Source organism: Budorcas taxicolor, chromosome 8, assembly GCF_023091745.1.
Source record: "Budorcas taxicolor isolate Tak-1 chromosome 8, Takin1.1, whole genome shotgun sequence".
Classification (NCBI taxonomy): Eukaryota; Metazoa; Chordata; class Mammalia; order Artiodactyla; family Bovidae; genus Budorcas; species Budorcas taxicolor.
This window is the reverse complement of record NC_068917.1, coordinates 82,825,140-82,837,142: the sequence shown is the minus strand read 5'-3', so window position 1 is coordinate 82,837,142 and position 12,003 is coordinate 82,825,140. Positions and strand designations below refer to the sequence as shown.

The following is a 12,003-nucleotide window of genomic DNA, read 5'->3' as shown; positions in this document are numbered from 1 at the left end:
AAAAAATATTTGAAACAATGGTTTTCAACACTTTGGACTTCAAAGACAAAAGACAGTGATCCTCAAGAGACACAGAAAAAATAAGATAAGGCCTAGGATTGTTTCATATTTGTACCTTGCAAGAGATTCTAAGCCACAGCATGGGAATGGAGAGCACAGGCAGGTCCCCAAATCAAAGAGCTGAAGATAAACATCTGGATAGGGTAGGTGGCTGGAGTTCACAGCACAGCATACAAAGAGGGTAGCTGCATAGACAGAGAACTCCAGAGATCTCTAGAGGTTTTCCTCTATGTATTCAATATAATGAGCAGTGCATATATGTGAGGAAACTACTCAAGTCTGAAGAAAGATCTTCCCAAAGACTCAGATACAACAGTACCTGGCATGCATACAAGACTGGCAGCAGTGTCTGCTACCACTAGGAAAACAATATAACTCATCTAGCATTGAATAGAATATTCAGAAATGGGAATAATTAGCACTAGACTAAACACTACCCTGGTCCCAATTGACAGATATTAAAATCAATCTGCCTCCAAGTAACTCAACAGCATCCCATAGAAAAAAATAAAGAATATTTAGAAGAATGCAAGAATATCCAGCATCTTTGGCATCCAATCAAAAACTACCAGGCATACAAAGAGGCAAGAAAATGCAAGCCATAATGATGAGAAAAAAATCAATCAAAAGATTGTACATTGCAAAAGGAAAGAACAGTTGACTTGAGAACATAGCAAGAGACACCATCTAAAGTTAAATACAAAGGAAAAAGTCTCTCAAAACAAAAACAAGAAACAGAGCTTCATTAAGCTGTGAGACCACATCAAGTGACCTAATATGTACAAAATTGAAGTCTCCAAAGGGAAGGGTGCTGGAGAAGACTCTTTAGAGTCCCTTGGACAAGCAAGGAGATCAAATCAGTTAATCCTAAAGGAAATCAGCCCTGAAATTCATTGCAAGGATGAAGCTCCAGTACTTCAACCACTTGATGCAAACAGCCAGTTCATTGGAAGAGAGCCTAAAGTTGGGAAAGATTGAAGCCAAAAGGAGAAGGGGGAGGAGAGGATGAGTGGTTAGATAGCGTCACTGGGTCAATGGACCCGAATCTGAGCAAACTCTGGGAGATAGTAGAGGACAAGGAGACTGGGGTGCTGCAATCCATGGGGTCACAAAAAGGGGGACACGACTTAGTGACAGAACAACAACAGAGACCCTAGCCAACCACATGCTGACTTCTTAAGTAGACCATCAGGAGTAAGAGATCCACAGCTAAAAAAGTAGAGAACATGTGAATCACACCCAAACTTCACCCAGTGCTTGGTGCAAAGTATATGTTAGTCCCTGGCATTGTTATTACTCTTATTCCCAGCCATCCTAACTCTTGGTAGCAATTCTCCCAAAAACTTCTTCCAGCTGTACACTCTGCTTCATCTCTGTAGATGGGACCAGTGTTCTCTCTGTGAAGTGATTGTCACCAGGCCATCACCAGGACCTTTAGAATATCTTCTAATGGTATCTGAACTGGGCTCAGTTCGTGGCCTTACCACATAGTAAACATGTCACCTTGGACAAATTACTTACATTCTCTGGCTTCAGTTTCTTCATCTGTAAAATAAAAATGGTATTTATCTCCGGGTTCTAATGAGGATTAAATTAGTTAGTACGTGTAAAATGCTTAGAACAGTGCTTAACACATAGTAAAGCATAAATTTTAGTTATCATTACCATCAACAATTTAAGATTATTCTATTAACATCCAAAATTTTAATATTGCTTCTTGTTGTTGTAGAGACTGCCTCCCTTAGAACTGAAGAATTATATGATACAGTTATTTCTTATCTATTATATAACTGGATTTTTAAAATCCAAAGATATAACCTAGTATAGTTGATATAAGTTTTATTTTCATGTGTTTTACTTTTCTCGCTGCCCCCTTCATTTCTTATTTTTCTATTATTGTTCACTACAAGTATGATAAAAATTAACCACATCTGTTATTTATCTTTTCATCCTGGGGCAAGGCAAATGTGTATAGTTCCCTCAGCATAACAGGAACCATATGGAGCCCATGGAATTATATGTATTATCAGTTTACAAATTCAAACTTTTCCAAAGATTGTCCACTAGCAGCACAGGGTTCTTGGGTGCAAGAGTTTGCACTGTGATGTTTATACTCTGCAAACATGTTGGTATAAAACATGCTTGCAGCTGGCGCCTCATCAGAGTGATGGGGCTTAAAAGTGGTTTCCAGTGGTTCTCAGACTCTGCTGTACATTAGAATTGCTTCAAGGACTTCAAAACTCCCTGTTCTCAGGCCACACCTCATACCAGTTAAATTAAAATATGTTGGGTAGAATAGATTGGCAGTGGCATCAGTATTTTTTTTTTTCTTTTTAATTTTCAAGGTGATTCCAATGTGCAAGCAATTTTGAGAAGCAGCAAGAGCTTTCAAAAAAAAAAGAGAGAGAGACTAAATTATTTGGTCACTATAAGGGGAAATACCAAATACACTTTAGCTTGATGCCAGTTGTTGCCATCCTCCTTAGGCGATGCACATGTCAGGGTAAAAACTTCATCTCAAATCCCAATTAGTATCCCTGAAGTACAGCACCTCATGAATATCCTTCTTAGAAACAACAAGCACTGATTGACTAGGCCCAGAGGATACAATCTTGCTCTATTAAAAATAAGAGAGAAAGAGACTAAGAGAAGAAACTTAATCCATTTGTCCAATTTTCAAGTCAATTGCTCTTCACTCAACAAGTTACATCCGGGGCTTAACACAAGCTCTGTGTCTGTTGTGCTTAATCACATACAGTTGGCCTTCAGACAGAGATCAGAAGGTGACATACAAGGTACGTTCCAAGCACCAGCTGGCTCCAATTCAGTGTCCTGGAAAGAGCTATGCTGAACAGTGGGTCACTTTTCAGAGGATGGCCCACTGGACGCCTCTTAGAAGACAATCTGCTTTGATCTCAAAGGGCAAGTTCACGCTCATGAAAATCTCTGGGTCCCACAGCTCTCTACAATGGGCTCAGTGTCTACAGAATCCTTTCCAAGTTGTCTTCTTGTTGCAGAAAAACAATGAGGCAGTTGAATTTTCTATAAAAAGCTGTGTTGCCATCAAGAACTGGATCCCTTGTCTTGATTTTTTTTTAAATAGAAATAAAATTTCAAACAATAACTCTCCTTTGATATATAAAGTTGTCTTGCTCTGTAGAACTGACCTCTGATTGGTTTGGGTTAGAGATTTTAGTGATTACAGATCATCTGTAAAACGAGAGACTAGGCTCTGAAATGATATAATCTCTGAGACTACTTCTGGTTCTTGAGTTTAAGGTTATCTGATTCTGACCATCTAGAGGTAGCTTTGTATAGTTAAAATTACACAAAGGTTAAAGTACCAATTTTACTATTTATTTTAGGCAAAATACTTATTCTTTCTGGACCTGAACTTTTGCACTTCTGAAAGGTGTTTTTTCTTATACTTGCCCATTGCCCCCAGATCTAGAGAGTCAGATAGCTAAAAGCATGTATTCTAGAATCAAACTGCATACTCTGTACCCCAGCCAAGCAGACTCAGCTATGTCATTTTGAATAAGTTATTTAACATCCCCATGCTTTACTTCTTTTCCTTATAAAATGGGAATGTTTACAATTAACATTTCATTCAGGTATGACCTATATCAAATCCCTTATGATTATACAGTGGAAGTGAGAAATAGATTTAAGGGCCTAGATCTGATAGATAGAGTGCCTGATGAACTATGCACAGAGGTTCGTGACACTGTACAGGAGACAGGGATCAAGACCATTCCCGTGGAAAAGAAATGCAAAAAAGCAAAATGGCTGTCAGAGGAGGTCTTACAAATAGCTGTGAAAAGAAGAGAAGAGAAAAGCAAAGGAGAAAAGGAAAGATATAAGCATCTGAATGCAGAGTTCCAAAGAATAGCAAGAAGAGATAAGGAAGCCTTCCTCAGTGATCAATGCAAAGAAATAGAGGAAAAGAACAGAATGGGAAAGACTAGAGATCTCTTCAAGAAAATTAGAAATACCAAGGGAACATTTCATGCAAAGATGGGCTCGATAAAGGAGAGAAATGATATGGACTTAACAGAAGCAGAAGATATTTAAAAGAGGTGGCAAGAATACACAGAAGAACTGTACAAAAAAGATCTTCATGACCAAGAAAATCACGATGGTGTGATCATTCACCTAGAGCCAGACACCCTGGAATGTGAAGTCAAGTGGACCTTAGAAAGCATCAGTACAGACAAAGCTAGTGGAGGTGATGGAATTCCAGTTGAGCTATTTCAAATCCTGAAAGATGATGCTGTGAAAATGCTACACTCAATATGCCAGCAAATTTGGAAAACTCAGCAGTGGCCACAGGACTGGAAAAGGTCAGTTTTCATTCCAATCCCAAAGAAAGGCGATGCCAAAGAATGCTCAAACTACCGCACAATTGCACTCATCTCACACGCTAGTAAAGTAATGCTCAAATTTCTCCAAGCTAGGCTTCAGCAATATGTGAACCATGAACTCCCAGATGTTCAAGCTGGTTTTGGAGAAGGCAGAGGAACCAGAGATCAAATTGCCAACATCTGCTGGATCATGGAAAAAGCAAGAGGGTTCCAGAAAAACATCTATTTCTGCTTTATTGACTATGCCAAAGCCTTTGACTGTGTGGATCACAATAAACTGTGGAAAATCCTGAAAAAGATGAGCATACCAGACCACCTACCTGCCTCTTGAGAAAGCTATATGAAGGTCAGGAAGCACCAGTTAGAACTGGACATGGAACAACAGACTGGTTCCAAATAGGAAAAGGAGTACGTCAAGGCTATATATTGTCACCCTGTTTATTTAACTTATATGCAGAGTACATCATGAAAAACGGTGAGTTGGAAGAAGCACAAGCTGGAATCAAGATTGCCGAGAGAAATATCAATAACCTCAGGTATGCAGATGACACCACCCTTATGGCAGAAAGTGATGAGGAACTCAGAAGCCTCTTGATGAAAGTGAAAGAGGAGAGTGAAAAAGTTGGCTTAAAGCTGAACATTCAGAAAACGAAGATCATGGCATCCGGTCCCATCACTTCATGGCAAATAGATGGGGAAACAGTGGAAACAGTATCAGACTTTATTTTTCTGGCCTCCAAAATCACTGCAGATGATGATTGCACCCATGAAATTAAAAGACGCCTACTCCTTGGAAGGAAAGTGATAACCAACCTAGATAGCATATTGAAAAGCAGAGACATTACTTTGCCAAGAAAGGTCCGTCTAGTCAAGGCTATGGTTTTTTCAGTAGTCATATATGGATGTGAGAGTTGGACTGTGAAGAAAGCTGAGTGCTGAAGAATTGATGCTTTTGAACTGTGGTGTTGGAGAAGACTCTTGAGAGTCCCTTGGACTGCAAGGAGATCCAACCAGTCCATTCTGAAGGAGGTCAGCCCTGGGATTTCTTTGGAAGGAATGATGCTAAAGCTGAAACTCCAGTACTTAGGCCACCTCATGCGAAGAGTTGACTCATTGGAAAAGACTCTGATGCTGGGAGGGATTGGGGGCAGGAGGAGAAGGGCATGACAGAGGATGAGATGGCTGGATGGCATCACCAACTCGATGGACGTGAGTATGAGTGAACTCCGGGCATTGGCGATGGACAAGGAGGCCTGGCGTGCTGCAATTCATGGGGTTGCAAAGAGTCAGACACGACTGAGTGACTGAACTGAACTGAAGGTGATCACAGGGATTAAATATGATAATGTGTGTTAAACCTAGCACAAAATCTGACAAATCATAAACAGTTAAATATAAAAACCATCGCTATTATTATCATATCATCAGTGTAAAATGAGATTGTATGAATAGCATAAATATAGATACAGGAGACATGTACACTCCCATCCCCCTTCTCCTCCCTTATTTCCAAGAATCCTCAGTCCTGAAAGCTTTCTTAACACTCAAGATCAAAACTGTCAGAGCCTCAGTCTCAGTTGAGGAAAGAAGGACAAACACAAAAGAAACTTCATATGTCTGGTTCCAATTCCTTTCTTATTTCTTACTATTTCTCAGAAACTCTGTATTAGCAAAATAAGTTAGGGTAAATCTAATTTTTTTCTTTCTTTACTTAAACCACTCAATGCCTAATAAAATATTCCTCATTTTTCCAGAGGTAAAATAGAAATTTCCTCTGCAGGAATGAACAAATGGAAATAAATTACCAGATTTTTAATTGATATATAGTTGATTCACAATATTATATTAGTTTCAGATGTGATTCGATACTTTTAGAGATTATACTCCATTTAAAGTTGTTACAGAATAATGACTATATTTCCCTGGCTGTACAATATACCCTTGTTGCTTATTTATTCTACATAGTAGTTTGTATCTCTTAATTCCGATCTTTGTATCTCTTACTCTGATCTCCTCCATTCCCATTTCCCTCATCCTACTGGTAACCATTCGTTTGCTCTCTATATCTGTAAATCAGTTTGTGTTTTGTTATATACATTCATTTGCTTTATTTTTTAGATTCCAAATATAAGTGAAAGCATAAAGTATTTACTGTTTTCTGTCTGACCTATTTCACTAAACATAATACCCTCTAGGTCCATCCACATTGTTGCAAATGGCAGACGTTCATCTTTTATGATGATGAAGTAACACTCTAACAGAGTTTTACCAAGAGAACGCACTGGTCATAGCAAACACCCTCTTCCAACAACACAAGGGATGACCATACACATCGATATCAACAGATGGTCAATCCAAAATCAGATTTACTCTATTCTTTGCAGTTGAGAGGTTCTAGACAGTCAGAAAAAACAAGAGTGGGAGCTAACTGTGGTTCAGGTGCTTTTGCAAAATTAAGAATCAAATTGAAGAAAGTAGGGGAAAAGACTAGGCCATTCAGGTATGATCTAAATCAAATATTTTATGATTATACAGTATAGGTGACCAATAGATTCAAGGGATTAGATCAGATAGACAGAGTATCTGAAGAACAATGGACAGAAGTTTGTAACACTGTACAGGAAGTGATGACCAAAACCATCCCCAAGAAAAAGAATGCAAGAAGGCAAAGTCGTTGTCTGAGGAGGCCTTACAAATAGCTGAGAATAGAATAGAAGTGAAAGGCAAAGGAGAAAGAGAAAGATATATCCATCTGAATGCAGAGTTCCAAAGAATAGCAAGGAGAGATAAGAAAGCCTTCCTCAGTGATCAGTGCAAAGAAATAGAGGAAAACAATAGAATGGGAAAGACTAGAGATCTCTTCAAGAAAATTGGAGATACCAAGAGAACATTGCATGCAAAGATGGGCACGATAAAGTACACAAACCACAAGGATCTGACAGAGGCAGAAGAGATTAAGAAGAGGTGGCAAGAAGACACGGAAGAATTGTACAAAAAAGAAATTAATGACCCAGATAACCACAATGATGTGGTCACTCTCCTAGAACCAGACATTCTGGAATGTGAAGTCAAGTGGGCTTTAGGGAGCATTACAATGAACAAATAAAGTGGAGATGATGGAATTCCAGCTGAACTATTTCGAATCCTAAAAGATGATGCTGTTAAAGTGCTGCACTCACTATATCAGCAAATTGGAAGACTGAGCAGTAGCCACAGGAAAAAAGTTCACTTTTTTTTCCAATCCCAAAGAAGGGCAACGCCAAAAACTGTTCAACCTACCGTACAATTGCGCTCATTTCACATGCTAGCTAGGTAGTGCTCAAAATCTTTCAAGCTAAGCTTCAACAATATGTGAACCAAGAAATTCCAGATGTACAAGCTGGATTTAGAAAAGGCAGAGGAACTGGAGATCAAATTGCCAACATCCAGTGGATCATAGAAAAAGAAAGGCAATTCCAAAACAAAGAAACAAAAAATCTACTTCTGCTTCATTGACTATGCTAAAACCTTTGACTGTGGATCACAACAAACTGTGGAAAATGCTTAAAGATATAGGAATGCCAGACCACTTTACCTGTCTCCTGAGAAATCTGTATTCAGGTACAGAAGCAACAGTTAGAACCAGACATGGAGTAATTGATTGGTTGAAAATTGGGAAAGGAGTATGAAAAGGCTGTATATTGTTCCCCTGCTAATTTAACTTATATGCAGAGTACATCATGTGAAATGCCTGGCTGGATGAAGCACAAGTTGGAATCAAGACTGCCAGGAGAAATATCAACAACCTCAGATATGCAAATGACACCACTCTTATGGCAGAAAGCAAAGAACTAAAGAGCTTCTTGATGAGAGTGAAAGAGGAGTGAAAAAGCTGGCTTAAAACTCAACATTCAAAAAACTAAGATTATGGTATCTAGTCCCATGACTTTATGGCAAATAGGTGGGGAAAAAGTGGAAACAGTGACAGATTTTATTTTCTCAGGCTCCAAAATTACTGCAGATGGTGACCACCACCATGAAATCAAAAGAGGCTTGTTCCTTGGAAGGAAAGCTATGACAAACCAAGACATTATATAAAAAATCAGAGATATCACTTTACCTACAAAGGTCCATACAGTCAAAACTTTGGCTTTTCTAACAGTTATGTAAGAATGTGAAAGTTGGACCATAAAGAAGAATGAGCACTAAGGCTTTGCAACTGTGGTGTTGGAGAAGACTCTTGAGAGAATCCCTTGGACAGCAAGGAGAGCAAACCAGTCAACCCTAAAAGAAACCAGCACTGAATATTCATTGGAAGGGCTGATGCTGAAGCTGAAGCTCCAGTACTTTGGCCACCTGATGTGAAGAGCCAACTCATTGAAAAAGGCCCTGATGTTGGGAAAGACAGAGCAAGAGAAGGGGGCAACAGAGGATAAGTTGGTTGGATGGCATCACTGACTCAATGGACATGAGTTTGAGCAAACTCAGAGGCATAGTGAATGACAGGGAAGCCTGGCATGTTGCAGTTAATGGGGTCACAAAGATTTGGACATGACTTAGCAACTGAACAAGAGCAACAACAACATTCTATTGTTTGTATGATTCTTCCACATCTTCTTTCTCATTTGTTGATGAGTACTCAGGTTGCTTCTAAAAATGGGCTATTGTAATGTTGCTATGAACACCGGAGTGCATGTAATATTTTCAAATTAGGGTTTTCATTTTCTTCAGATATATACCCAGCAGTGGAATTTCTCTGTCATTGCTGTAGTTCTTTTAGTTTTTGAGGAACCTCGATAATGTTTTGTGTCTGCACCACATAGTGGCTGCACCAATTCACAATACCAGCAATGTACGAGGGTCTCCTTTTCTCCACATCCTCGCCAACATTGCTATATGTAGACTTTTTGATGTTAGTCATCATTTTGACATTGTAGCTTTGATTTTACATTTCTCTGATGATTGTTGTTGTTTAGTCACTCAATCGTGTCTGACTCTTTGTGAAAGTTTTATTTATCACTCGTAAGTGAAAGTAACTGAAAGTCGTCTTCAGGAGTGAAAGGCTTCAGAAAACATTTAATACATATACTCTTACTTTAAATATTGCTCAAAGAATGCTGCAACATATTCAAGAATGGGGAGGCGATAATATTTTCTTTAAATACTAGTGGACAATGAAATTAAAAAATCCACAATTTAGACTAGAAAGTTAATGCATATGAGGCATAACATGAATGTCAACAGTGTGTCTAAAAATAGAAAACTATTGATGTATTGTAAAAAAATAGCAATCTTTATTTTAAATCCTAAACATTATCAGTTAAAATGAGAAAGAAAAAGTCTAGAGAGGAAAGAAAAGTATATCAAATGTGTGATCTTTCAGAGGGGAAAGTAAGAGCTCTTATTTTGGCTTTCACACTTTTTTGAGATAAAATTTACATAACTTGAAATTATCCATATTAAAGCAACAATTTAGTGGCAGTTAGTACATTCACAGTATTGTGCAGCTACCACCTCCTAGTTCCAAAGCATCTTCATCATCTCAAAAGGGGAATGGGAGCAATTGATTAATGGCTATAAAGTTTCCTATGTGTATGGAGTTGCCTATTTGGGATATTTCACATAAATGGAATAATATCACACTTTAACTTTTGAAGTTTGTTTTGAAATTTGAGATATAAAAGATGTACCTAAAACAATATGATTTATAAATTAACAATGAAGAGACAGGCCAAAATGTTCTAGGCAGAGAAATTCTGTTTTGTTCTCTTAAGCCACCAAATTCCCTATGGAACATTTGCTAGACTACCAGGGAACCATCATCTGTTAAGTAGTTTTATTTGAGGAAGCTTTAAAATAATAGGAAGAATTAAAATTAGCCTCTCAATTCTATGTCTACCTGATGTCCAAAAACCTGGACAGACTAAAAAATTTCTGATAATTACTTCATGGAAAATTATGGCACCACTCAAGTCAAGGTTTATGCAAAAGAACAGGATCAGATATGACTAAAAGAATTTCTTGGTCTTGGATGTCTGGTTAGGAAAACTGCCTAACAAGTGATATCAAAAGTATCCAGGTTCCTGTCTGTTTCATATGCTAAACAAATAGGTTCAGACATCTTCCCTTCTCTTTGAGTGTTTATAGTGTTTCTGTGATCTAATGTAAACAATCACAATAATTTGTATTCATAGAAAACCTTTTATTCATGAAATTTCAAGTGCTTTAGTAGAACAAGCAATACCAGGTCCCTCAAGTCCCAATTACATTGGAGGTTTGCAGTTTTCCAGGGGTGCTGCGCCTATTCAGATACCATTCTGCCTCCATCCTTTTTTTTTTTTTTTTCTCTCACATTAGAAAATATGCTATAGGACCATGGACCACATATTTGCTTCTGAGAAGTCTTTTTCTACAAAGGAAATGTCCACAGGGGGTCACCTCTTGTTTGAAGCCTTTTCTTATCCTTCCTCCCTCCCCTGTCCCCACATGACTCAGCACTGGCAACAGAATTAATTACTTTTTGTATTTCAATCTCCGTTTTGGGCCTGCTTGGTGGCTCAGACAGTAAATAATCTGCCTGCAGTGCAGGAGACCCAGGTTCACTGTTTAAACCTCTACCATGGTTTAATAAGGTCTATGAGCTTCATGATTTAAGAAGTCCTAGATGTGAATTCTAGCTCCTTCCACTAACCAGTTGTGTACATTTGGGTCTCAGTGTGTTCATCTCTTAATTGGACACAACAACCAAAATGATCAGAAAGAATTTTTATGCAAATCATAGCAGATAAGCTGCAAACAGCAGCCTCCTAGGTAAGTGTATGCAGCCTGTTGCCTGTACAGGTTGCCGTAAGGGACCTTGGAAACAGTCCTTTATAGTGAACATTCATGATTGGCATGCTGTCCTCAGTCTAGGCTCCAGACAGGTATGCAAGGTACCTTTGGAGAGTCCCAGGGCACAGTGGCCAAGGTCTACATTGGCCAAGTCATAATGTCCATTTGCACCAAACTGCAGAACAAGGAGCATGTGATTGCGGCCCTCTGCAAGGCCAAGTTCCCTGGTCACCAGAAGATGCACATCTCTAAGAAGTGGAGATTTACCAAGTTTAAGGTGGATGAGTTTGAAAACATGGTTGCAGAAAACTGACTCATCCCAGATGGCTGTAGGGTCAAATACATCCTTAACTGTGGTCCTCTGAACAAATAGTGGGCCCTGAACTCATAAGGGCCTTACCCTCCTTACTCACACCCACCAATAAATCCTACTTTCCTGTCAAAAACAAAAAAAGAAACAGTGCAGATAAAGAACTTAAGACAAACCTGTTAGGGGAAACACACAGATTGAAACTGCCCACCCTGGCCAGGCATCATAGTAACCATTTGCATGAGTTGTTTTATGACAGGAGATCCTGGTAAGGAATACGGAACTAATAAGCCACCACCAGCCGGAAGAGTTCGGGAAAGGTCTAAAGGAGACACCGCGTGTCCATCCACTTCCCAGAACCCCTCTCGCTAGTGTCCATCTTGGCTGAGCGATGTGCGCGCCACCAGGAAAGACTGAATTAGAGTGATTGGCCAAAGACCACCCGGAAACTAATCCCAT

General features: G+C 38.9%; 1 pseudogene; it reads left to right on the top strand.

Moving 5' to 3' along the window:
* The first annotated feature begins 11,168 nt into the window (after nt 1-11,168).
* Nucleotides 11,169-11,271, top strand: LOC128052894 (uncharacterized; annotated as a pseudogene).
* The last annotated feature ends 732 nt before the right edge of the window (nt 11,272-12,003 follow it).